Raw genomic sequence first — 25,308 nt, 5'->3', positions numbered from 1 at the left:
TTTAACCTTGCTGAATGGGCCACCTCCTAACCTATCTAACCAAACCTAGCCATTTAACCTTGCTGTAAGGGACACATCCTAGCTTATCTAACCAAACCTAGCCTTTTAACCTTGCTGACAGGGCCACCTCCTAACCTATCTTACCAAACCTAGCCTTTTAACCTTGCTGAATGGGCCACCTCCTAACCTATCTAACCAAACCTAGCCTTTTAACCTTGCTGTAAGGGACACATCCTAACCTATCTAACCAAACCTAGCCTTTTAACCTTGCTGAAAGGGACACATCCTAACCTATCTAACCAAACCTAGCCTTTGCTGCCATGACCTCTATGGTAGGTAAGGGCTTAACCCCTCTTAGCAAGCTAGGTTTATTGAAACATAACCTAGCGTGGCCATATTAACTTGCTTTACAGTACACCGTACCTTCAAGAAACTAAACATCCACTACCAAAAATCAGCCTAGTTGGGACGAGTTTAAAGTCAAAAACCTTAATTTGCTTTACTTATGCTGATTAAATGATAATTTATGTCTAGGATATACTGAGTTTTGTACATTATACATATACCAAGGTTAATAAATGACAGTATTCTTTACCAACACTGAATTAAATGATATTGTTAGTCTTATAGTGATGATTGTTGTGTATTTCTTTAGTGTAATGTTAATGGTATCTTAATATTATGGTATTTTGGAGATTAAATATGAATGGCTTTGCTAATGACTCAATAACATCATGGCCTTCCCAAATACTCAAGCTTAAGAGCAGTCCTTGTCTGATCTTTCTTACCTATACTTAAACAATATTTGCTGCTAGTTAGTTATAGACATTTACAAGGAAAAGTTCAGATATTTTCAGACTTCCCTTTTTTCTCCCAAGCATTTTCACTGTGAATAGGGGTAATACAGTTCATTATCAATGCAGAAACATAGGTTTTATAAAATTAGCATTGAAGTGTTATTTTGCATTCATGTTTAAACTGCAGTGATTTATAGGTTTAAAAGTAACAAAAAATTTTCACCACCAGAACTAAATAGAAAATAAGATATATTTTGATTAATATTTTTTGGCAAGTAGAGAGAATGTGAGCCATGGGGATGAGTGACTTCTATACTCACTTAGGTATGTCCATAGCATATACCCCAACTCTCTGAGCATAAGCGACAGATAATTAGAAATTAGATTAAGTAGTAAATATAGAATAGGCCATGGAAGTCAGACGGGATTAGGCTCCACCAGGGCAGGTAAGATGCAACCCTTATGGTAGATTAGGTTGGGATGTATTCAGGGGTTACCCCTGCCATTCTGTTAAGTAAACGTTGAATGGGTCTTTTGAATCCTCCTTCCCTCCCTCATGGAAGATAAGATTAGGATGTATTCAGGGGGTACCCCTGCCATTCCATTAAGAAAAGGTTGAAGGGATCTATTAAATCCTCTCTCCCTCCCTCCCTCATGGTCAGATAGGATGCAGTTTCTTAGTTATAGAAGATTAGGATACCCCACATTTTTCTACAGGTTAAAGTTGTGTCAAAGCAGAGCAAAGCTTCATACACCCCACATAGGCTGTGTAGGACCGGTGTCGTGCATTTGGTGTATTAGCTTAAACTTGTTTTAGGTATGCATCTTTTCATGTAAATTTGTCAGATTTTCACACTTCTAAGGTTTCATCTTTGTGATTGGTTACTTATACCAGCCAAAAAAAATTTTCAATTTTTTGTTACCTTTCATGTTGGTCTCCCTTTTACAAGAAAACTATACTTACGTGTCATGGACAACCCATTATGTATTATGAGTATGGTAAGTTGAGTTAGAAAATAGTGAAAATAAACTGGCGTCTTTTAGAAATACTGAGGCAGATATGACAACAGTTAAGGGACAGCTGCCTTATGTAGCATAGATTCAAACTGTGAAATTAATATGCAACCATCCTTACATAAGGTATAATAACAAACTTAAGTTGAAGCCGTGCCAGCAGAATTTACGCCCCTTACATAGGTACTGTACATGAATCAGTTTGCTTAACTTGATCCTTGGAACAGGCTGCCTTGGAGCGATGGTTTTGTCAAGAGGTCAGACTTTTGTAGATAGTAGAATTTGTTTCATGATTTTAGGATAGAGTTGAGATGGTGGCGGGTTCCAAACCATTAGTACTATTGGAAGTCTGCTTCATGCAGAAGTGCTAGTGTTATTTAAAATCTGCATTGGTGCTGGAAATCTGGCCAACGATTACAATTAGTATATCCAGTACTGTATGGTATTTCACTTACAGATAGCAAATATATCAACGTTCAGAATGGTGTGGTATATACAGACAATGAATCACATTTTACTGGATGCGGCCCTAAGGTGTATGTTAGTCACTATACTTAAATATATGCTTTGGGTCAATATATTTAGAGTAGTCTATATGTATACTACATACTGATATTTTGTTTATGCTTTAAGTTTTATTTTAACTTAAAATAATTCTATTTTCAGGACACTGAACTAACAAAATATATTTTTACAGAAGCGAATTTCTGGAAATGATGAAGCAATTGGGTCAACTGATAACTGCAACACCTGTAATGAAAAATTTGATCAGGTATGTTATATCTTTAATTATAACTTAAATGTTTAGATCACTGTCCACTGCAATTCTTATTTTTTTTAGCTGCAGCTTAAATAGGGAAAATTTTAATGTATTTGAAAAGTTCTCATGTAGAATCAATGAACACTTGTAAACAATGTATCATGAGAATTAAAGAGTATTAGAAAGTATGTGAATTTGTAGAAGTGATCGAGTCTCTTTCAAGAAACTGTTTTATTTCCTGAGGCTTATGAATCTATTCGACTTAACTGGTCCATTTAAACTTCAGAGAGGATTGAAAATACTTAGTTCCATTATTAAATTTTACAGAAGATTTCAAATTCTTTGTAAAGTCCCCTTTTGATTAGTTTTGAGACGAATAGTTTCTAATCACTTCCTCATTGACTAACTGCTAGTTTTAGAACCTTCATCTGCAATGAATTTCTTCAATTTCCAGAGTAACCCTACGATTAACTCCATGGCATATTACACTGAATCACTTGATTAACTATATCAACCTCCTTAGTGAAATGGACTGTTTTGAGTCTATTTCCTTGTCCATTCTTAAATAGAGGAATAGCTTATTCATTGAGCAAAAGGCCTTATATCAATATCATGTAGCAAGTTGTAGTACCTAAAATCCGTCTTGAAATTGTTTAACATCATAATCAATGTAGGGGAAGCCGCTAGAGCTCTAAGTTTGTGAAAATTACGTACAATTGTACCACTTAAAGAAAGATTTTAAAAGTTACTGAGAAAATTGTATTACGTCATCTTTGTATGTGCAGATAAACTTTAATAGATGATCTGTTAACAGCTGAAGACACTTCGGCATTTTTCATTATTCCAATGTTTAAGGATAAATAATTTGTTAGAATATAATTTTCTGAGAAACACCATCTGCAAAAGATGATGGTTATGGCTACATTTCGGTTCTTGGTAAAGACAACCTTAAATTATTTAAAGTTCTGAATGCATGAGTCTATACTTAATATTTTCCAATCTTGTGGGAATTCTCAATAGTATGTGGAATTAATCTCTGAATATTTTTTGGAAATTCAAGAAGTTAAACTGACGCATTTCCTGTCTAACATTGCATTTTCTTGTAAACAGTACATATTTAAGTTTTCTGATGATGATATTTTATCTTTCAGCATGAACATTCACGAGGACGAGCTTTTATCATGGATTTATAATCAAGAAGCCAAGTCCACACCAACATACCTTCAGTCAGTAGTAACTCCTTGACACGGAATCTGCAGAGGATGCTGATTGTTTGGTGTTAACATTTCCAATAAGGTAGTTATTAGTGCTCAAGATTTTTTTTCATCACAACCTCATTAATCATGCATATGCTGTTATTTATTCATTAAATGTAGCCAGGTCTGCCCGTCTCTTTTTGCCTGGCAGTCAGAAGTAGGTAGTCTCATCACACGTGGCAACTGGATTGTTAGGTATTTCACAAGATGCTCTTGCTTTTCATTAGCCTGTAATGCTTCTGATAGGTTGACTAATATTCGGCAAGTGTTGCTATACCAGCGTTGACTACTAATTCTCAATATTTTTTCCAGGCGTTTATTTCTGCCTTTTAGCAAGTACCATCCAATCACTTGTGTCATATTTTGGTGTGTCAATCTTACTAGATGAAGCTGGTCGAGTAATACGTGGTTAATCTTTTGAGCACCTTGAACATTTAATTCTCAAGTATGAAATTTGTATACAAATCTATGTAAAGGTTCGAAAACTTCATCAGCAGTGGGATTTGCTGTCATATTACCCAATACAACAAATTTAATATGCCAAAAAAATATTCCGTAGTTATATCCTCACCCCCTTATTTGGCTTAGCACTTTGTTGCAGTGATAGTCCGTGTGTGGTATAATGACCTGAGTGATAGAGGGAAGTTAGATTTTCTACCCTGGGATGTCCTGCCAAACTGCAAAGGTCAGTTAGACCACCCAGATGAGGATAGAGCCAGTTACTCTATTCCTTTCAAGTTTTTTCTCTTTTTCTTGAAGGATGCTTGTGATCGGTAAATTGGTTTCAGTTCCTAAGTCTAAACACCACCTATTCATCCATATTCTTGTGATCACCTCACCGTATCTGTTTCTTAATGGATTTTACGTTTCTTCAAAAATTGTTATGAGATCTTACTTAGCAGTCTTCCTAGTTGACATCATTGACGTCTCTGTTTTTGTGCATCAAGGCAATTCTGGTAGGCTGGACTTTACCTAACCATGGAATGGTAACTAGCCAAATTGAATAGCACAGCAGGTATCATGTGCCACTGGCAGGGTCCCAGAAGGCTTGATGGCAAGTTGATCCTCAAAATGAGGTCTTTTGTATAGTGATTCCTTTCTTACATATGCATGCAACCAGTACCTATGCCAGCCCCATCTTGGATGAAACAAATCTAAGGACAACAGGGAAAGGGCCTGGGAGCTAATGAGTTTATTTTAAGAACATGTAGTATAATAGTAAAAAAAAAATTTCTAGGGAGTAAGACGAAAAATTGGCCCGCTGTAAAACGGAACTTTTGCATGTATTCAAAAATAGGATATTAACTAATGTGGAGTAAAGGTTATTTCGACGCCAGCAGACATCATGTTACATTGACTGTGATATGCATCATGTATATGTAGTATTAGTTACGAGAAAAGTTTGGTACAAAACAGAGGACGGTTGTGTACCTGTGTGAAGTAAGAGGAGCAGGCAAAAGGAACATAGAATGACAGATGACTGCAGATGCATTATCGTGGAGACTGATGTTAAGGAAAATCAGTTTCTGAGTGTGGTAAGACGTTTTTTTTTTTTTTTTTTTTTTCTAGAAGAAAAACGTTTTAAGTTTTAAAGGGGATGCTATTGGATTGACGGGATGTTATAAAATTAGTTGGAGAGAATGTAAGGTTAAAGAGTAAAAATGGTGAATGTAGGTAGTATTGAATGGGTAGGCCCGTTGCTTCAATGAGAAAAATGAAGGGTGGGATGCGAGAGCTAACAACGGGAGCTTGGGCCAGGATAGGATTGACAGTGTTTACTAAAGAAACCTTAGCACCTCAGTGGCGTAGTCGGTTTGGTCTTGGCCTGCCACCTCGGTGTTCGCAAGTTCGATTCTCGGGCATTCCACTAAGGGGTCAGAGATGTGTATTTCTGGCGATAGAAGTTCACTCTCGACGTCACGTAAAGCCGTTGGTCCCGTTGCTGAATAACCATTGGTTCCATGCAACGTAAAAAAACACAATGGAAACAATACTATAAGGAAATCTATCTTGACAAAGGTGGAAGTCTGGCTGTTGTTGCTAAATACAATTACTTTAAGTATGAATCGGTGCGTCTGGCTGTTTTCTCGTAACTGCAACACTCGTGGGGCTGGAATAGGGTGAAAAATCAATCTCATTGGGGGAAAATTTGGACAAAATATGTTTAGTAGAGAGTTTTTGTCTGAATCGCTGGTAATGCTGGGATGGAAAGAGATACTGAACTACAGTCCTTCAATACTGTGAAGGAGAGATGAGGAAAATCGATAAATAAAGAAATTATGTAGGTGGGGTGAGGGCAGTGTTAGAAAAAAAGAAGTCTCGGTATCTAATGCTTATTATGTCTGTGATGCTTTGAAATGTGATTTTTAGGTTAATAACTTTTGAAAATGCATTTTGGGCATTTCTTAAAATGGATTTGTGTACATGCTTGTGCTGGTGAAGCTTTCAACTCTTTGCACGAGTGATTAGTCTTCCAATAACGGAAACTTCTTAACTGCTTTTCAAAGGCCATATTAGATTTGGGTTTGTCAAAAAAAAAAAAAAAAAAAAACATTTTTGCAAAACCTCTTAACTGCTTTTTCCATAGCCATATGAGATTTGGAATTTTGCCAAAAAAATAAATTTTTACATGAAAAGTTTTATAGTACGTTCATCTATATCGTAATGATTCCAGAGTGTAATTAAAGTCAATTCATGAAGATAGAAGAAAATCTTGAGTGTAAGCATTTTCCCGAAACGAGTTTAAATAGTCTCAGTAAATATGTACTGAGTATCAGTTCTGTATTCAGAAGGAAATTGAAAGTTGTGAAGTACATTATACATAAATACTTCAGTTCCCCTAAAAAAGTCTTCGGTATTTTTTCATCGTGTTATCGGGAGTTTTAAATCCCTAGCATCTTGGGCAAACAATGCAAATGGCTTGTCACTCGAACGTCAAAATGTAGATACTTTTCCCTCGATTAGATGGAGCCGATCCTCGTTCATCAGATGAGTGCTGTTTTAATATCCGTTATACATGGATCTAAAATATTCTAGCACTAGTCAAGAATTCAAACAAAATCAGGTCAAGTGGTGACGCTACAATGTGGCAGACACTAGTCTCACCCAGGATCCCTCTGTATGGATCCTGGTCTCACCGTTATAGCAGTGTGTTTCGTTAAAAACGTAGATTTGGTAATGTGAATCCAGCACGGTTTTCTCTTTTAACTAGCTTTTCCATACGAATTTTAACACTTATTTTTATCTTTAGATATAGTCCTTAATAAACCTGGAAAAAGTTTCTTAGTATAAAAGGTGGTATTGAACGGGACTTTTCTCGTGGGTGCTACTCTCTTATTCGTCGATATCGTTTATTTTATAAATTAAGATACATTATCTGATCATAGCTGTAATTGCCTATTAATCACTCGAATTACAGACTGGCTATATTACACTATACGATCTGACTTTCAAATTTATATAATGACCAGTATAATATGGCCACGAGAGACTTCTGTAAAAATGCATAATTGGTGCAATTACAGAAGAGTATAAATACAGTATTATAGTTTATGCCCCAAAACATTTGTCATAAGAGCAATTAGGGAACTTTCTGGGTTTGTGTTTAAGCATTACGTAAAATCTAATTTTGCATAACATTAGGAGAATTGTAATTACAGCTAATGTACAGGTATCTGAACTTATGCAAGAAATAATATGATAAAGATTTTGAATGTTGGCGCTAATAATGATTTATCTGGAACGGACGAACAATTAAGGGGGTTCAAGTAAACTCTATAAATAGTTTAATTGCAAATAACAATAAGAATAATGAGAAGTAATAACCATTTTAGCCCCATGAACTAAATGTTGTTTTAGAGATTATATTATCATAAGTAATTCTTGTAACTCTTAAAAACGCTTACTCAAACTCCACATAAAATGGGTGATTTACAGCATGACCATGAACCAACGAGAAAATAAATGTTTGAGCATAGTTCTCTTTTAAAACTTGAAAGCCCTCTTAATTACATTTTTAACTAAATTTCCTATCCAATTAGAGAACACGCTTAACTCAAAAGTGACTTGAGCAACAAACCAAGCGAGGAGAAAAATATAAAAGTTGTTGGAATAAGATAATGGTTCGGGAAATAATACAGAGACCCTTAAACAACTTGTTTTTCACGGTAGTCTTACAGTCAACTTGTGTTTAATTGCATAGAAAATATATTCGCTTCCTCCACTGTATGTTTTCCACAAATTTTAGCTCTACCATTTTGTTACCTGATATTTTACCAGGCAAAATTTTGTTCGTAAGCTTGGGAACATTCAGTATCAACTGTTAATTTTTGGAGGCACTATTAACGGTTCATTATGCGAACAGTTTCATCTGCCAATCATATTAAATAGCTTCCTTGAATAACTATTTTTTGAGCTTTTTTTGAAGTGATGTCTGATTTCTGCCTTATGGTGAGAGAGAGAGAGAGAGAGAGAGTGAGTGTCTCGGCTATCTTTCTTAATAACTGAGCAGATGAAATTACTTCCACCATAGTTTCGATCCAAAAACTGTTTAGGATCGAATCCTGGTCACTGCGGGGGAACTTACATGAACCCTTTTGTGTGTAAATGATTTTAAACGTAGCGTCTATTGGACTTCACTTTTTAATTATTATATCAACAAGGATAAAAAAAACACTTCATCTTCTACATAGCCCTAAACAGAAAGTTCATCTCGGAATGGGAATAATTTTTTTTTAAGCTTTATCGGAAGTGATTTCGGAGAGAGAGAATGAGAGAGACAGTGTGTGTGTGTGTGTGTGTGTGACATTTCGTTTATCATCCACTTCATCTGTAAATAATATCAATATTACTGTTTATGTCGTTAACAAATCAATTTCCTATAGTAAGCATGTACTATTAATCCAGATATTAATATACCTTGGCATTTCAGTGAGTCATTTTCACTTGGTTTTAAATTCAACCAATAGGCTGTCTTTTGCTTTGCAGCTTTGGTTTATTGTACAGGATTTTTCTTTTCAAAGTGACTAATTTTCCTTCTCATTTTTCAGATAGTGATTTATAATGGTCAGATAGCAATTTTGTCGACTCCAACATTGTGATCGATCTGATGGAAAAACTACTAACATAATGCTTCATGATGGAGACCTGGAGCTGCAAACATGTTCTGACCTTTGAGGAAGAAATGAAAAGAGAAGCGTTTGACGAACATCTCAATATTCCGAAGAGGAAAATGAACTAACCAAAACAAGTCTATTCTAATTCAACTAAGAGTGAAGGGATGACTTGTACGGATGAAGTACTTTTTATTTTTTAACAAGGTTTTAAGACTAAAGTTAACCCAAAGGTCAAATGTTTGGTGAGCAACACTGAAGAATAGAACGGTTCTAAGAAATATCTGTACGTAAGTTTAAGAGAATACAACGGTTGTAAGACTAACACATTTGTAAAGAATAACAGAATAAAACAAAAGCCTTTTATCCGGACACACTTAATTAAAATTTTTAAAAATACCTACAAAATGTTTGGGGTGGTTACTTAATTTTCTAAAATATTGGGGGTGGTTACTTAATTTACTTAAAAAAAAAAAATTCTTTAAATGATTCTACAGCCCTCGAGGAAGCGACCGAGTGTTCTCAGCATAAGGTAACCAGGCATGTGCCATCGACCATTTCAGAAAATGGTCCAAACTCAAAGTCATGAACAGGTTCAATTAAGATGCTAATTGTTCAGAATGGGAAGGATCGCTTCCCAGTCTTGTGGTTTTCTTTCAAATATTTGAGTGTCCTGACAAAACTGAGAACTTGGCTCCCATTTTCTACTTGTGGTATTCAAGGATTGATTTTAGACCTGAAACACTAGCTACTCGGCAAACCAAAGCTGTTGCTAGCAGTTGCAGTACTTCCCATGAAGGATTTTTCTCTTAGACAAAATTAAAAGTTTTCCCTGACTTGAGAAAAATTATTTTACACTTGAGTTTTGTCCAGCTTATGGTCGTACAAGATACATTAGCCAGGTTACACAAAGCGTTTATTAATGCTTTATTGATCATTTCTAGTTAATTCATGCTCATAAGTTTATCAAATCTTAATGTCACGAATTAGTTCTTGGAAACTTGACAGCTAATATCTGATTTTAATATAGCTAGTTTGTCATAGTAAACATGAAAATCCTGTAAAGATTAATTTTCTGCGAAGGTTCAATTGCGAAATATAAACTGGCAAAAGCCAATCCTGGTAAATACAGTAGTTTATTATTTAGCTGATATTCTAATCAAATGTTTCATCAAAACGTATGGAATCTAGCAAAATAAAATTTAATTATTATTGCCATCGTAAGGCGCACTTAAATATTACAAAGGGTCATCCAGGGAAACCATATGAAACACACTTAGAAATTTATTATTAATGGGATTAACAAGTCATCCGGAAATCTACAGCAGATATGGTACAAAAGGTTGCAAGAGGCCCGCCCAGCCCCCCAAAAAGCAAACAGGACAGTGCAAACACCAAATCCCGCCACGACTGCCCTTCATCCCATGTTAAGTGATTAAGTCGGGTAAAGAGGAAGAGATGCACAGCGAATGTTCTCATTATCTCTGCTTCTCCCACCAGCGAGATAATCAAATCGGACCGAAGTCGCCTTCTACTGCAAACGGACCACCAGCCAACTCAGTGTTGCTAGAGAGATTCTTCTATTAGCATTCTTTGCATATCATCTATAACTTTATCGCACTGTTAAACATGACCCAGACTGATATCCTACGGGTAACAGTTTCAAGAGATGCAAACATATGGTAGGCTGCAGTACTGAGACCATTACTTTATGTCTTAACAATTATTTATTACGCCTTTAAATAAGTACATTAAAAACAGTATTGAATAAAGGTTGGATGGATGGATTATGGAATTTAGGGCATAACCCAAGCGCTGGGACCTATACGATCATCCAGCGCTGAAATGAAACTATGGCTAGATGGAAAAATGAGAAATGAAATGAAAATGATAAACTGATGATAATCCTGCACTTGAACAGGACTGTACATCAGCAAAGGCCATTTTACTCTCCCCCCAGCATTCCGATCATCGAATAAAGGTTGTTTTAACTTAAATCTTATAAAAGACTTAAGATCCTAAATAATTGCTCTCATAATCCCTGTTTGAGAGTAACAACCATCAATCCAGTGGGTTGTAGAATACATTGTTAAATGTCTCTTCCTTTATGAAAACATTCTGAGAATGATAAAACTTAAAATTGTATGGTGTATTTTCTTAAAGCTGAGAGAGAGAGAGAGAGAGAGAGAGAGAGAGAGAGAGAGAGAGAGAGAGAGAGAGAGAGAGGTAGGTCCGAATACAAATAATCAGCCAACAGGCAAGCAAACTAGTTAATTGATTAGCATTACCGAGTTGCTTCAAGCTTAGGGAAACTTTGACCCGATATTTAAAATATAAGAAGTTTTGATTCAGGCAATTTAGATTAGTTTTTACCACAAATTAGTTTCTAGGTTACTTAAAATATAAGGATTACGTGGTTACCGAATGAAAGTCCACAGTTATGCTAATAAGTAATTTCAATTTTTAAATCTTAATTTTTCACGAATTGCGCAACATTCGAACAATTTAACAGCATTAAATATCAAAGATTGAGAGTTTAATTTAAATGATTTTTTTTTATTCCTTTCGCCAATAGTACACAAACCATAAGAAATTATCTGTTCTGAATTATTCATGGAATTTACTTAAAATTATAGGCATCAAAACCTCACATGAACTTTCCCTACACTACACAAAACAAAACTGGACTGTCAATGTTACATTAAACGATTTCTTATCAATATATTAATATCGGTCCAAATCTCGTCTGGAAAAATCCCGTCAAGCTTTTAAATAAGTGGGACTCAAGGTTTTCGTACGATTCGGATTACTGGTAGACAAAAAGTCCATCCAAATGGTTGCAAGGTCTCTTAACACATTTTCTCTAGAAATCGCCATTTTAGAATAATTTTAGAATAAGATTAGATCAGAAACAAAAAAACAAGAATAAAAGGTATGTCCTTTTAGAGGAAGTGTAGAATGGCTAACATCCTATGGGTTCTAACCTAATATAATCGACACTTTATTCAAATTACCCCAATATTGAATTTTATATAGGATTTGGAAAACCACCTCATTTTGTAACAGCACCCCTGCTTTAAGTAATTATGTCATTGCAATGGTGTATGTTTAAGAGCTAGAAAGCAAGTTTTTTGGTACGTTTATAAGAATATGTAGATATACACTCCAATCGATTCCCATATTCTCGAAAAAAAAAAATTAGTTTTGGATACCAAAAATTTCCAGTTACTTTTATTACTTCTTACACTAGTCGCCGCATTACGGGTTATAGCAGGGTTTTCTGGGTTCTATCTAAGTATCCATAGCAACACTTGTATCCAGTGACATTAAAACTTAATTATACCAACACCAGATATCAAACGTTCAAGTTCATGTAGTCAGGTCACCAGTCCCTGCAACATAAGTCAACTAGATTCGCTCTACCTTCTACTATATAAATAGTCTCTCTTTGCCTTGATACCATATTTTACAAAATAAAGTATGTTTGATGCTACCGAGGAACTATTCCACGAATCTTAATGGTGCACATTAACTTGCTAAACAAGAAATCACCAAACTCAGCTATTCAAGTTGGGGCCTTCTACAGCGTAGCAAAATATTAGTAGAAAATTAACCTCCATTCGAATGTAAAGGCTCCCAATTCACTAGAATTAAAATGAAGAAATTATGAAATTTCAGACTCTCACAGAGAGAGAGAGAGAGAGAGTGAGTTTCTCTCTCTCTCTCTCTCTCTCTCTCTCTCTCTCTCTCACACACACACACACACGAGAGCGAGCGAGAGAGAATTTCCTTCAACTTACAATGAAAAGCAATATACCTAGATTCGTTAGAGAGAAGGCTCTCTTAAAAGTGTCCTACTAGACGCTGGTAACTTATTACAAATCTTGACTACATTAACTATCTCGGTGAAGAACTTTAAACTAGGCCCTCCTTCGTCAAAGCCTCCTTAACTTTCCTTAATTGAACAGGCTGCAGAAATAAAACATTAACCCAAAGTTTCAGGTGGTTTAAGAAAGTTAGTGATTTCTTCCGTTTCGTCGTCCTATATACAATATCCCCACCAATCCTTTGTTAAACGATTATCTTAGAAAATATCTAAATACAAAGGATAACTAATATCACATTCATAGTTTCCTTCAGTATGGTTAAAGTAAACCTAACATTAAGTTCAGTAAATACATCAAGCAAAATTACAAGTCCAGGAAATACCATGAAGTTTTAAAAGCTCTACAAGAAAATTCACAAACTGCCAAATCACTAATTCTAAAGGAGTAGAAACCCAAGAAACTAAGGTTTATTTGTAAGTCAGTTTAGTTTAAATTTGTAAATAATAGAAGCCTTAGAATAATCCTGAAAAAGACACTCACATCATATATTCGCATGATTGAATTACTTTCTATGAATGCAACTTATCCCAAACTTAAAATAGTTTTATTGCTTTTGTTTAAGTGTTGTTTTTACGTTGCATGGAACCAGTGGTTATTCAGCTATGGGACCAACGGCTTTACGTGACTTCCGAACCACGTCAGAGTGAACTATCACCAGAAATACACACATCTGACCCCCTCAATGAAATGCCCGAGAATCGAACTCGCGGCCGCCGAGGTGGCCGGTAAAGACCATAACAACCAAGCCACTGAGGCGCTCTTAAATAGGTGTAGAGAGCAGTAAGAGCGTTCCTTCCATGAATTTATTCAGTCCTGTGAATTAACTGATATATTTTAAGTTTAACTAGGGCTATGCCTTTAGGAAGATATCTACTGCATACTGAAGATTTGTTTCATGCAGCAATCGTGTATTGAACGAAGTATATTAAAAAAAAAATATTGGTTATGCATAATTTCATGATTGATATCAACTACCACTTTTTTCCACTAAGTATTTCCATCAACGTCGATTCTTTCACTTAGTAACTCAAAACTGTACATTTAAATTCATACAATTCTGAGTACTGCTACCAGTCATAAATAAAAGATGACAAAAGAGCCAAACCACCATCTAAAAGCGAAAAGCGGGACAAGAGAAAACCAAAGAATTAAAAAATTTAAAAGCAGTTATGTATAAAACACATGAAAAAGGCAAAGCAATACAAGAGAACCTAGCGGAGAACCTAGCGAATAATCTATTGGAGACCATCGACAACGAAAAAAAATCGGCTGACAAAATTCATCTCCAAAAACAAATCTAGGCCAACAATACTACCATGTACTATACAATCTTAGTGCCGTACATTCTTTAGCTGGTTTAAAAGTGGTTGTTGTTGCAAACTTATGTCCAGTATTCATCAAGTTAAAAGACCAAGGTTGGGTGAAAGCTTGTATCTTATCGAATACTCTACCCATTAAGTGCAATAAACTGAGCTATACCCTTTAGGTTGCGCGCTCATTAAATTAAATTTTATATATATATATATATATATATTCTACTGAGAGGCCTTTTTCAACTTCATAAATATTGGACATTCTACACAAATGTTTCATAATTCCACATTCTAAAGGTATAACTTTCAATAAAAAAACTAAATTCTGAAGTTTTTGAGAGCAATTTTATGAAGCACAGACTCGCCTTGAACAATTTTCATGTTATAAATATCAATGAATCCCTATTTGGTAACTTACCAGGTGTCCATAGAATGCAACTGAAAGATACCTCTAACAATCAACTGAAGTTGGCTCTTGTTATGTTTTAGCCCTCCTATATGTCAAGTACAAAGAATGACAAGAAGTCTGAAGACAAGAAGTGACGTTTACGCAACAAGCTGGTAACCACCCTTTTCAGGTGGCCCACGGGCCATAAAATGCACCGAAAAGTACCATAAAGTAAGACGTTAAGGATGACTTGAAAGATGGCCAATTTTAAAGGCAAAATGAGGCGGGGAAAGAAGTTTTTTTATTAATTAAAACATCAGTTACTGTATCAAATACTTAAAGTGAAAAGTTTATAAATTAAGTAAAAATGATTTTACAAAAAGAAACATTACCTGGATATTCTTAATACTGAATGGAACCTACGTACGACAACGCACATTTATTGGACAAAAAGCCAAGTATGTCACGAGGAAAATTACCTACATTTGCCACTGAAGTCAGGACAGAACATTTAAAATAATTATATTGCGACTGATGGCAGCTCTTTGGTTTACAGAGTAACTATATAAACAAATTCTTTCCTTGAATACCACAAATAGAAAATTAGGGTCAAGTTGTCAGTACATAATCAAAATTTTCTAGAAGAAACCAGAAGACCAAGAAGAGATCCTCCTTCCTCTAAACAATTATATATCTAACTTGAACCTCTTCTGCACCACTTCCGAGTTTGGCCCATTTTCTGAAATGGGCGACGACATCTACCTGGTGGCCTTATGCTGAGAAAACACACTCGCTTCCTCGAGACGCTGTAGCCTTGATTCCAAGCTTTCTTTATTTCCAAGATTTGTAATATTTCCAATTTACACACAACCTGCAAGAGAGAACTTCTGTAATATCCTGAAACCTTAAATATCCCCAGAAAAATGTTTACGTCTAGTCAATGTTCACAGCAACTTTCTGAATAACTGTAATAACACAAATTAAAGAATTATACATTACGCTTCTCATTTAGCTCTTTATAAGAAAACTCCCGATGGTAGGATAGCTTATTAAAAACAATTTAACGTCAAAAACACTACGCTAGATGTCAGTATTTTTTTTTTATATGCCAGTAGATATGAACTTTGAGAAAAAATACGGTAGATCACAGGTTTCCGCTTCTTGGGGTCATCGTAACTATTTTCAAGGACACGAAATTATTTAAAACTTGTTAGACGTGCGCAAAATACGCATGTTATAAAACCTTATATATGTTGGCGAATGAGAATTTAAGTATAAGACGATAGAAGCTATTTCGGTTGAAGACAAATTTAGTTAGACTATGGATACTGGTGGCAGCTGAAAGGTTTACAATGCTACATAGAATTTCTTTTAGGAGCGCTACTCAACCGAATGTCTGCGGTTCAAGTCCGATAAATTAATAACATACAACGCAGCTTCAAGCATCACTAATGAAAAAATTCCACTAAGACATTTACCTCGAACATTTTCTTTATTCAATTAAGACTTCGGCAGAGCAAAATAAGATTATGTTATAATTGGTCGCATCGAAGAACTTCCTACACTAAACTAGCATAAACTTATACTTAACTCTGGGTAAATTCATTTAAAATAGATTTGTTTTCAGGCCACTGTTTTTTACCTGGCGTTAAAGAATGCTTGAATTTAATTTAAACTCTTACATCAAAATGGCATATAAAGTTATGCGCCAGTTAAAAGGTCAGAACATCCTGAACTGTATTCAAGTCAGAACAATATCAAACTGCTAAACTAAACACTTCATTAACCACCGATCAATTTCTGAAAATTGCTAATTGCCGCCGTGGGGGAGGAAATGGAATTTTCCCAAAAGGGCAGAATGAGAGCTATATAACCGACCCTCTTACATTAATTCTTAACATTTGAAATGTACAAAAACTAAAAATTCTAGCATTGTGTTACAAAATGTTAGCGACTCAAAATTGTAGCAGTTTTACAAAACGTTACAGTCGATAGCATTACAAAAACTATTACAAGAAAATGCTCAATGGAGAACTGAATTATCGGGACCACTTACAAAATTCTAGATTAAGAATGAAGTAATAGTTTAAGCAAAACATTCTCAAATGCTATCTCTGGTTCAATTAGGACTAACAAACATCCCCTTTGCATATTTCAAGGTACTGCAGCTTACAAAAAAAAATAAGGAACCTTAATTACATCAAGGTGAGTAAATAGAACATTTAATTTTATGGTAAAACTTCGCACGCTATGGAATCCATCTTACAGTGGTACTATAAATCGTACTCCGAAATGGACAGAAGCGAGGCCTAACATTGGTTTAACCGTTGAATATAAATTTTTACTCATGATATATGCGAGGCAGTAACTTTCAGACAAGTTTCATAATGAATTGTTATTGCTGGGCTGACTGAGGTGCAGCGCGTTCGTTAATTACTAAAAAATATATGGTGAATAAAGATGCTGTTGGATGTGTGTTTATGAAAAGATAAACTTGGGATGAATTATGAACCGTTTAAAATTTTCTCCAATTTACAGCAAAGATCAAGCACATGAATATCATGAGATAAACGGCCTTCGTTATCAAAATCAGAAACAAATCTCAAAATAGAAGCTGTGAAATACTCAGAACAAAGTATAATAAAGCAAAAAAAAACTGAACTACATTTTATTGCTTTTCGACAGAATAAAAACTGTTCTAGAATCTAGATCGTAATAAGTTTCCTTAGGCTGTAGCAATGGAACAAGTATGGAAAATAATGTCAATCTAGAATTATTAATTTCATCAAAATAGTTTTAAAACCATTGAAATAACTGCATACTTAAGGTAATGAAAATTAACCATTTTCATAACATAGTCTTAACTGATTTAGAACGTACGTTAACACAAAAGACAAAACTATAATTGCTCGAAATAAGAAAACGCGAATCCTTCCTAAACAGCAAAGCACCACCTATTGGAACGCATTTCTTAATACTTCTTTCTCAACAATACCTTGAAATATGCACAGCGAAGTTATTGGTAGAACAATACTGAAGTTGTTGAAATGGAAATACTAATTGCCTTAACTTTTAAACTGGTTAGGAGCAATTGAAAAATGTTCACAAACCTGTCGTGAAAAATATGAGCACAGCCAAAGTTCAAAAACAAATAAAATAACAGCATATTGTTAGGGTCAGGATGGATAAAATCAAATACATCAGTAAGGAGAGATGTAGCTAGCAAAACATGAAACGAGATGGAAGGTCGAGATGGAAGGTAAAAGGAAAAATCACGATTTGTCGTAAATTGTATTTTTCCTAACTATACAAACCTGAGGTCCTTTAACATACGGAAGGCGTACGCTTACATGTGTTAACTTACCGAGGGTTTTTATTACGTGTCGGAACGAAAAACTATCATATTCGTACCGGGTTTGGCAAAAAAAAAAAAAATGAAAGAATGACATACGAAATTCTATTTCAACATTCTTGACTATACTGATTTTACTTTAAATGAGGGTAGCTAGATCAAGCTTTAAAATCATTGTTTTGCATATTAGGAAGGTAACAAAATTTCAAATAATATTTTTCGCCTTGAGACTGCGACTAAAGAAAAATGTTATTATACTTTAGTCAAAGATAGCCACAGAACTTTACTTTAATCGGTAAAGAACTGGAAAAGGATAAATACTAAACCAGTGCCACAACAAAATCAGGTACAGTATCTGAACCATCGATAACTGCAATACTAATTGTAAACCAATCCATATTTTCTAGTTTTAAATAAACCAGTCTTACAGTGGTAGTAATAAAATAGTTCATAAATATCCAAGGATGTTCAATTAATCTAAAAAGAAAGGCGTGGGGAGGGTGAAGGATGCGATTGTTGAGGAAACAATGATAAATATCTAGTAAAGCATGTAAGAAAGGAGGAATGGTTTTAAGAAACATGGAAATGAGCGAAGTCGACAATCTTGATTAGATATGAATGGCGTTAACATTGAATATTTAGCTTGAAAGTGGTTTGTGTACTTTCATAATTTTCACACCATATTAAATACAGTCTATAAAGTACTAGGTTTATAAAATATTCGTGACCAGAGTATTCCCTTGTTTACTTTTTATTTTTATAAATCCAGAACTACATATATTTCCATCTAAAATACATTGCATTTAATGTTACAAAAATTCTTTGTGAAATATTTTAACAATTTCTCTTTCAAAATGGTCTTGATATCTCTCTGGTTTTTTTATAATCGAGGCTTTTATTCTATTTATAATCAAACGTCCAGGCACATTCTTGTCTTTGAACGACCATATATTTACAATGTAACTTGACAAAATTAAAGTTGCAGTGTTCCTTTGTTTCCTCGATGACTCTGGGAAATCAAACTACATAATTCTAATGAAATTGCAGTGAACAAAATTACAAAATAGCTTCAAAACTCCTTTTAACCATATTATTAAATTTGCAATTCTCTTGCAGAAATATACCATATGCATATTTGATTCCTCAGCATCACAAAACTGTCAATGAGAATCTTGAATTATTTTAATTTCTTTTAACCTTTTTTTATTGGGTAATATTTCGTGAATATATTTATATATTATTTCCCTATCAGCAGCAGAAAGAAATTTCATGTTGATGTTTTCCCAAATCAGAGGCCAATTGGCTGTACATTTGGCAATAAGTTCACATATATAGTTCTCGATTTAAGAAAAGGAAAATTCTGAACAGTTTTAGATTTCCTAACTGTTACTAAGACCTCAGAATACATAGGTGCCATTACACATGAATTGTCTTTTTGTGTTGAATTTCCGGTAAACAAGCCCTTCATATGTGAATTGTTATAATAATTTGACATAAAATTGCATTTCTCATCACAGTGTAACTTTAAGAAAGAGGCAGCTAGAATATGTACTTTGTCTCTTCCATAAAAGACTTACCATTCCTATCCCTCCTTCAATCTTTGACTTTGTTAAAGTGTCTCTTTTGATGAATTCCCAATTTTTCCCCCAAATGTAAAAGAAAATTTCTTTACTTATTAGTTTTGCATATTTGACAGGCAGAGGGTAAATATGGGAAACATACCATGTCTTTGAAAAAATCAAGGTATTGACAATAACAGCTTTTTGATGAAATGTAAGTCTTCTGTTGTGAAAGCTCGCCAAAGTATTCTTAATTTTACATAATATATTTGTCCACGAAGAATTAACAGCCATTTCGTAATTATCAGAATATAGAATTCCCAAAGTTGTAAAAGAACCTGTATATCCTTGAAGCCATGATAAAGGCCAAACAGACCTACCCCATGGGCCTAATCCAAATATTTTCGTCTTATCTTTATTTAGCATGCAACCCGTGGCTGCTTCAAATTTAGACACTAATGTGCTAATCTCCAAAATTCCCTTGTCACTGGCAACGAAAATATTTGTATCATCGGCAAACCCAAGAATTTTAAGGTGGTTATCATTTGGTAAGGGCAAGTTTTTAATACAACTATTTCTTCTTATAGCAAGATAGAGGTTCCTGGAAAACAGCATAGAGCAGCATAGAAAGAGGGCAGCCTTGTCGGACTCCCCTCTCCACACTAAAGTATTTACCAATGTTACAATATCTTAATGCAGGAAATCAGTTCATCACAAAAACCTAGTCTTTCAAGAATCCGAAGTACAAAATTAATATCAACACGGTCAAATGCTTTCGACCAATCAAGATTTAAAATAGCACCTTGAACTCTTTTCTCACTACAATAATACACAATATCTCTAATTAAAGTATTACATGTATTTATGGATCTTCCAGGCACACGAAATTGTTCGGGACTGATAAGGTTAAAGATAACTGTTTGCATTCTTTTCGCCATCATCTTAGCAAGTATCTTATAGTCACAGCACAACAATGAAATTGGTCTCTAATTAGCCAAAGCAGAAGCACTGTCATCGGTGCCTTTCGATATGAGAGTGACCAATGCAATACTCTGACTCTTGGAGAGAGTTTTCATTTCCATAATATTTTCAAGCAACAGCTTTAGTTCATCCTTAATATCTTCCCAAAATACCTTATAAAATTTTATTGGGATGCCATCTATACCAGGACATGTATTGTTAGCAATGGAACGAACAACATCACGTATCTCTCTGAGAGATATATTCTTATGAAATATATCATTATCAGAATCAGTCAATGTTTTCTCTACAAACTGCATAAAGAAGTTTTGCATAGGTGCATCACAAATGTTTTTCCGGTAAAGTTTTTGTTAATACCTGAACACATAGTGTTCAGTGGCCTGGCTATTTGTAAGAACAGTACCTTCATCAAGATTCGGAATTGTGTTTCGTTCTGCGACTATTTCTGTCATGACCTTTTTACTATTTATTGCTCTTTGCTGTCCAAGAAGGTAAGAGGCGGCTTTTTCCCCTTCAATCCTGTCTTGAATTCTCGATTGTACATTAACCCCTTCTAAAATCTGAGATTTTAGATTGTTTATTCTGTCTTTGAGAATAGTAATATCTGCATAATCTGAGTTTCCTGACACTTCATGTATTGCTTCCTTAGTTTTGCTTCAAAATAATTGATGACCCCAAACTTCTGCCTGCTAATCCTTTTACCTTCTCTGACGAAAAAGTGTTTTATTTCTGGTTTCACCAAATCATTCCACCAATTACTGATATGATAGAAATTGCTTTTACGTGTTTTCAAGAATGTCCACAACCTCCTAAACTTTTCTTTAATTTCCTCGTCTTTTAGTAAACGAGTATTAAGTTTCCAAAATGAACTCCCAATACTAATGTTTGGATTAATCTTAATTTTGCAAATGACAGAGGAATGATCAGAAAATGACAGGTAGCATTTCGCTTGAAATTACATTGTCTCTGAGCGTCTGACAGTACAATCTATCAATGCGCGAACCGTAGTTTGTGCGTACATAAGTATACTGGGGTTCCCAGTATACATCATTAAACCTAAGGGTCCTGATTAATCTGAGCAGTGATTTCGAAAAGTTGATTCACTATTATTAGAATTGTCTCTAGGACTCAAAACACAGTTCCAGTCACCTCCCATAATAGTATGGCTATTATCATACCGTAAGTAGCAGGGCAATTCCTTGTCAAAAAGCTCTTCCCGTTCCCTTGTATGATTATGACCTGAAGGAGCATAAATGTTAACAATGCGAATCTTACTACAATTCACCTCACCATGTACAGAACATATTCTAGAATCTCCACTTCTTTCAACATGCTTAATTACAAAATCTAAAGTCTTCTTGATGAGAATACAGGTTCCACCTTTAAGACAAATGGCTGGATTGAAAATTACATTATACCTGTATGACAAAAACTCTATATCTTTAATATCCTTAACATTGTGTTCTTGGACTAAAAGAATGTCTACTTTGTTGAAGGTGTTAAATGAGTGTAGCATCTCGTTTCATTCTATCATTAATACCGTTAATATTAAGGGTGGCTATACTAATCTAATAAATGTTAGTTATTATGAGATTTTCTTTTACTCTTTTTTGTTGCATTTTTACGTTGCTTTCGCTTTTTGTTTACTTTCATGTTTTCTACAATGCTTGAATTACAGTCCGACTCATCGGTTACTGTAGTTTCATTATCATTACTACATTTTTGACCTGCTGGTATTTCATTTTCTATTGAGCAACAACTTTCTTGTTCTGACATCGTGTCATTAGCACCTTTATAATAATTGGAACTATTAAAGGGTGGTAACATTAAATCACCTGTTGGATTTTGTATATCATCTTGACTTCTGGAGGGGATGATAGAGCTAAATAAATCTTGACTCATAGGATAGGATGCGCTGTGTCGGTGTTACTTCTGTCTTCGTCAACGTTGCCTTCAAAATGCCTTGATTCTTCCATGACGTCACAAGATCGCATATTCTCACTAGGTGAAGCTTCAACAGGATTACTGTCGGGTGAACAAAAGTTTGTCTCCTCTGATATTGTTCCGTAGGTTGCAACAAGAGGTACTGCATCAGTCTCAGTAGTTCGTTGTACGATGAAGCTTGCATTCAATAAGTCTGTCCCACCATTATGCTCTAAAGAGTCCCATTTATAGAGGCCAAACTGTTTTCTTCAGATACAGTTGGAGTAATGTCAATGTCATCTCGCAGGTCAATCAAATGGCAAGTCTCCATCAGCGTTTCGGATTCCGTTTGCAAGTCTGGTTGGCCGTTGGATGCTGGGTTACTTCCGACTTCGACAGTACGGTCAATTATAGAAGTGGTTTGGGGCATCCCTTCACAAGTTCGAACGTCTACTGGGTCCCGGTGGCTTACTGGCATTTCATTTCCTTTATTTTTTTTTTATTGCTAGATAAATGAAGGAAGTCTACTTCACTAATGATATTTAGTCTTTGCGTAATTCCAATTTCACATTCATTAGCAAAATGGCTGGTTTGCCCACAAAATCTACAAGTTTTAGTCTGCCCTTTATAGCATTTATAGATATAAACCTTGGCACATTCAACATATAAGGAAGGAAGGAATCTGTCGATTAATATCCATCGAAACTGTTCTGACACCATTATCAATACCTTTGTATCTTCCCTGACTTCTAGTGTACGTTCTTCTTCACATAACCCAATTTTCCGTATCTGGAAAGAATGTCATTCAGCATAAAGTCAATCATTTCAAAAGGCACATTTCGCACAGTTACGTAATACCTGTAAGTTGACAAATCCTCAACTCGGATTTTTAGGTCGTCTCTTACACTGATTTCTTTGCCACCGAAATCTTCACAAATGTTTTCATATTTCTCTCGAGCTTAATTTAACAATTAACCTAGTTTTCCCCAATTCTGCAATGCCCTCAGTTTCATCGTCCTGTATACGTAAAGTATCATCAAGAATTAAGGGAATGTCGTCTTCATAAATTGCACCCGCTAAGTATCTAATACCTATGGTATTAATTCTTTTCAACCTTGGCTCATTCATTCTGGAGACACAGCAAACGGAAGTCACTGCGTCGGGTTTTCGCTGGGCACAAAAGACTGCGCGTCGTCACCAACTTTACTACTCGCTAAAGTTGGCTATAGAGACGCCTCGAGCATAGCCCGAGGGCATATGGTTTTCCCGGCCAGGAAACCGGGGCAAAGAGTCCTGCTGTTTTGCACCTAAATAAATGCTAAGTTCACATTCCTACTTTACTTAAAGGAGGGGCAAAATAGTCCCTGCATGTTCACACACCTGCGGGTACATTTAAAACGCCTTCAGTGCCTTAGAAGTCGTATAAAACTCCCGTTTCCTTGACAGAAACCACAACACGACCTGGCCCTCTGACGAGCGATCGTCCAATTCAGTAAATTGCATTTTTCCTAACTATACAAACCTGAGGTCCTTTAACATATGGAAGGCGTACGCTTCCATATGTTAGAGGACCGAGGGTTTTTATTGCGTGTCGGAACGAAAAACATCATATTCGTACCGGGTTTGGCAAAAATATGAAAGAATGACATACGAAATTCTATTTCAACATTCTTGACTATACTGTTTTTACTTTAAATGAGGGTAGCTAGATCAAGCTTTAAAATCATTATTTTGCATATTAGGAAGGTAACAAAATTTCAAATAATATTTTTCGCCCTGAGACTGCGACTAAAAAAAAATGTTATCATTATTATACTTTAGTCAAAGATAGCCACTGAGAACTTTACTTTAATCGGTAAAGAACTGGAAAAGGATAAATACTAAACCAGTGCCACAACAAAATCAGGTATAGTATCTGAACGATCGATAACTGCAATACTAATTGTAAACCAATCCATATTTTCTAGTTTTAAATAAACCAGTCTTACTGTGGTAGTGATAAAATAGTTCATAAATATCCAAGTAAGTTCAATTAATCTAAAAAGAAAGGCGTGGGGAGGGTGAAAGGGGCGATTGTTGAGGAAACTATGATAAATATCTAGTAAATCATGTAAGAAAGGAGGAATGGTTTTAAGAAACATGGAAATGAGCGAAGTCGACAATCTTGATAAGATATGAATGGCGTTAACATTGAATATTTAGCTTGAAAGTGGTTTGTGTACTTTCATAATTTTCACCCCATATTAAATACAGTCTATAAAATACTAGGTTTATAAGATATTCGTGACCAGAATATTCCCTAGTTTACTGGTCTCAAAACACAGTGGTGGTTTCGCAATGCATGCGTCTTATGGATCCTTAGGTTCTATCAAACTTACCCTCCTTTTTATAGATACTTAGAACGCGCAACCAATGTACAGCAAGCCTGATTTTGAGGTTTCGCAATTACTCTTTATGATTTGCCATTCATCACAGTATAGGAGCTATTATCCCTCGACTTTGCCAATAGGCGGATGAACTTGTGATATTGCCTGAAATCCCTACACCTGTTGGCTAAAGCATGGGAAATGGTACCCACGTAAACTATGATGAATGGGCAATGCAGAATAAATAAATCTGCGGTCCAACAAAATCGGAGCAGTAATGGTGTATGGTACGCAAGTGAATATTTGTGGGACTATTTCAGGTAGTCACCTATTAGCTAGCTAGCAATAATAGTACTTTTACCTTAACCAAAACAATATGAAAAAATGTAACACTTGAAAGCAGCAAACCGCAAAAAAGATCATTCTTCTGATAAAATTAAAAGCTCAATACCCAACCCTGCACGTTATACCTAAATCTGGCACTCAATATGATTACTAATAACTGATCAGTACCCACTAAATGAATTCACACGTCATGATCGCTAAAATGAAAGGGAATGAACAAGGAACCAACTGAAAAAGGACAAGATGTAAGCCTTTT

The sequence above is a fragment of the Macrobrachium nipponense genome, chromosome 32 (assembly GCF_015104395.2).
Source record: "Macrobrachium nipponense isolate FS-2020 chromosome 32, ASM1510439v2, whole genome shotgun sequence".
Lineage (NCBI taxonomy): Eukaryota > Metazoa > Arthropoda > Malacostraca > Decapoda > Palaemonidae > Macrobrachium > Macrobrachium nipponense.
The sequence above is the reverse complement of the archived record's forward strand: the minus strand, read 5'-3'. Positions refer to the sequence as shown.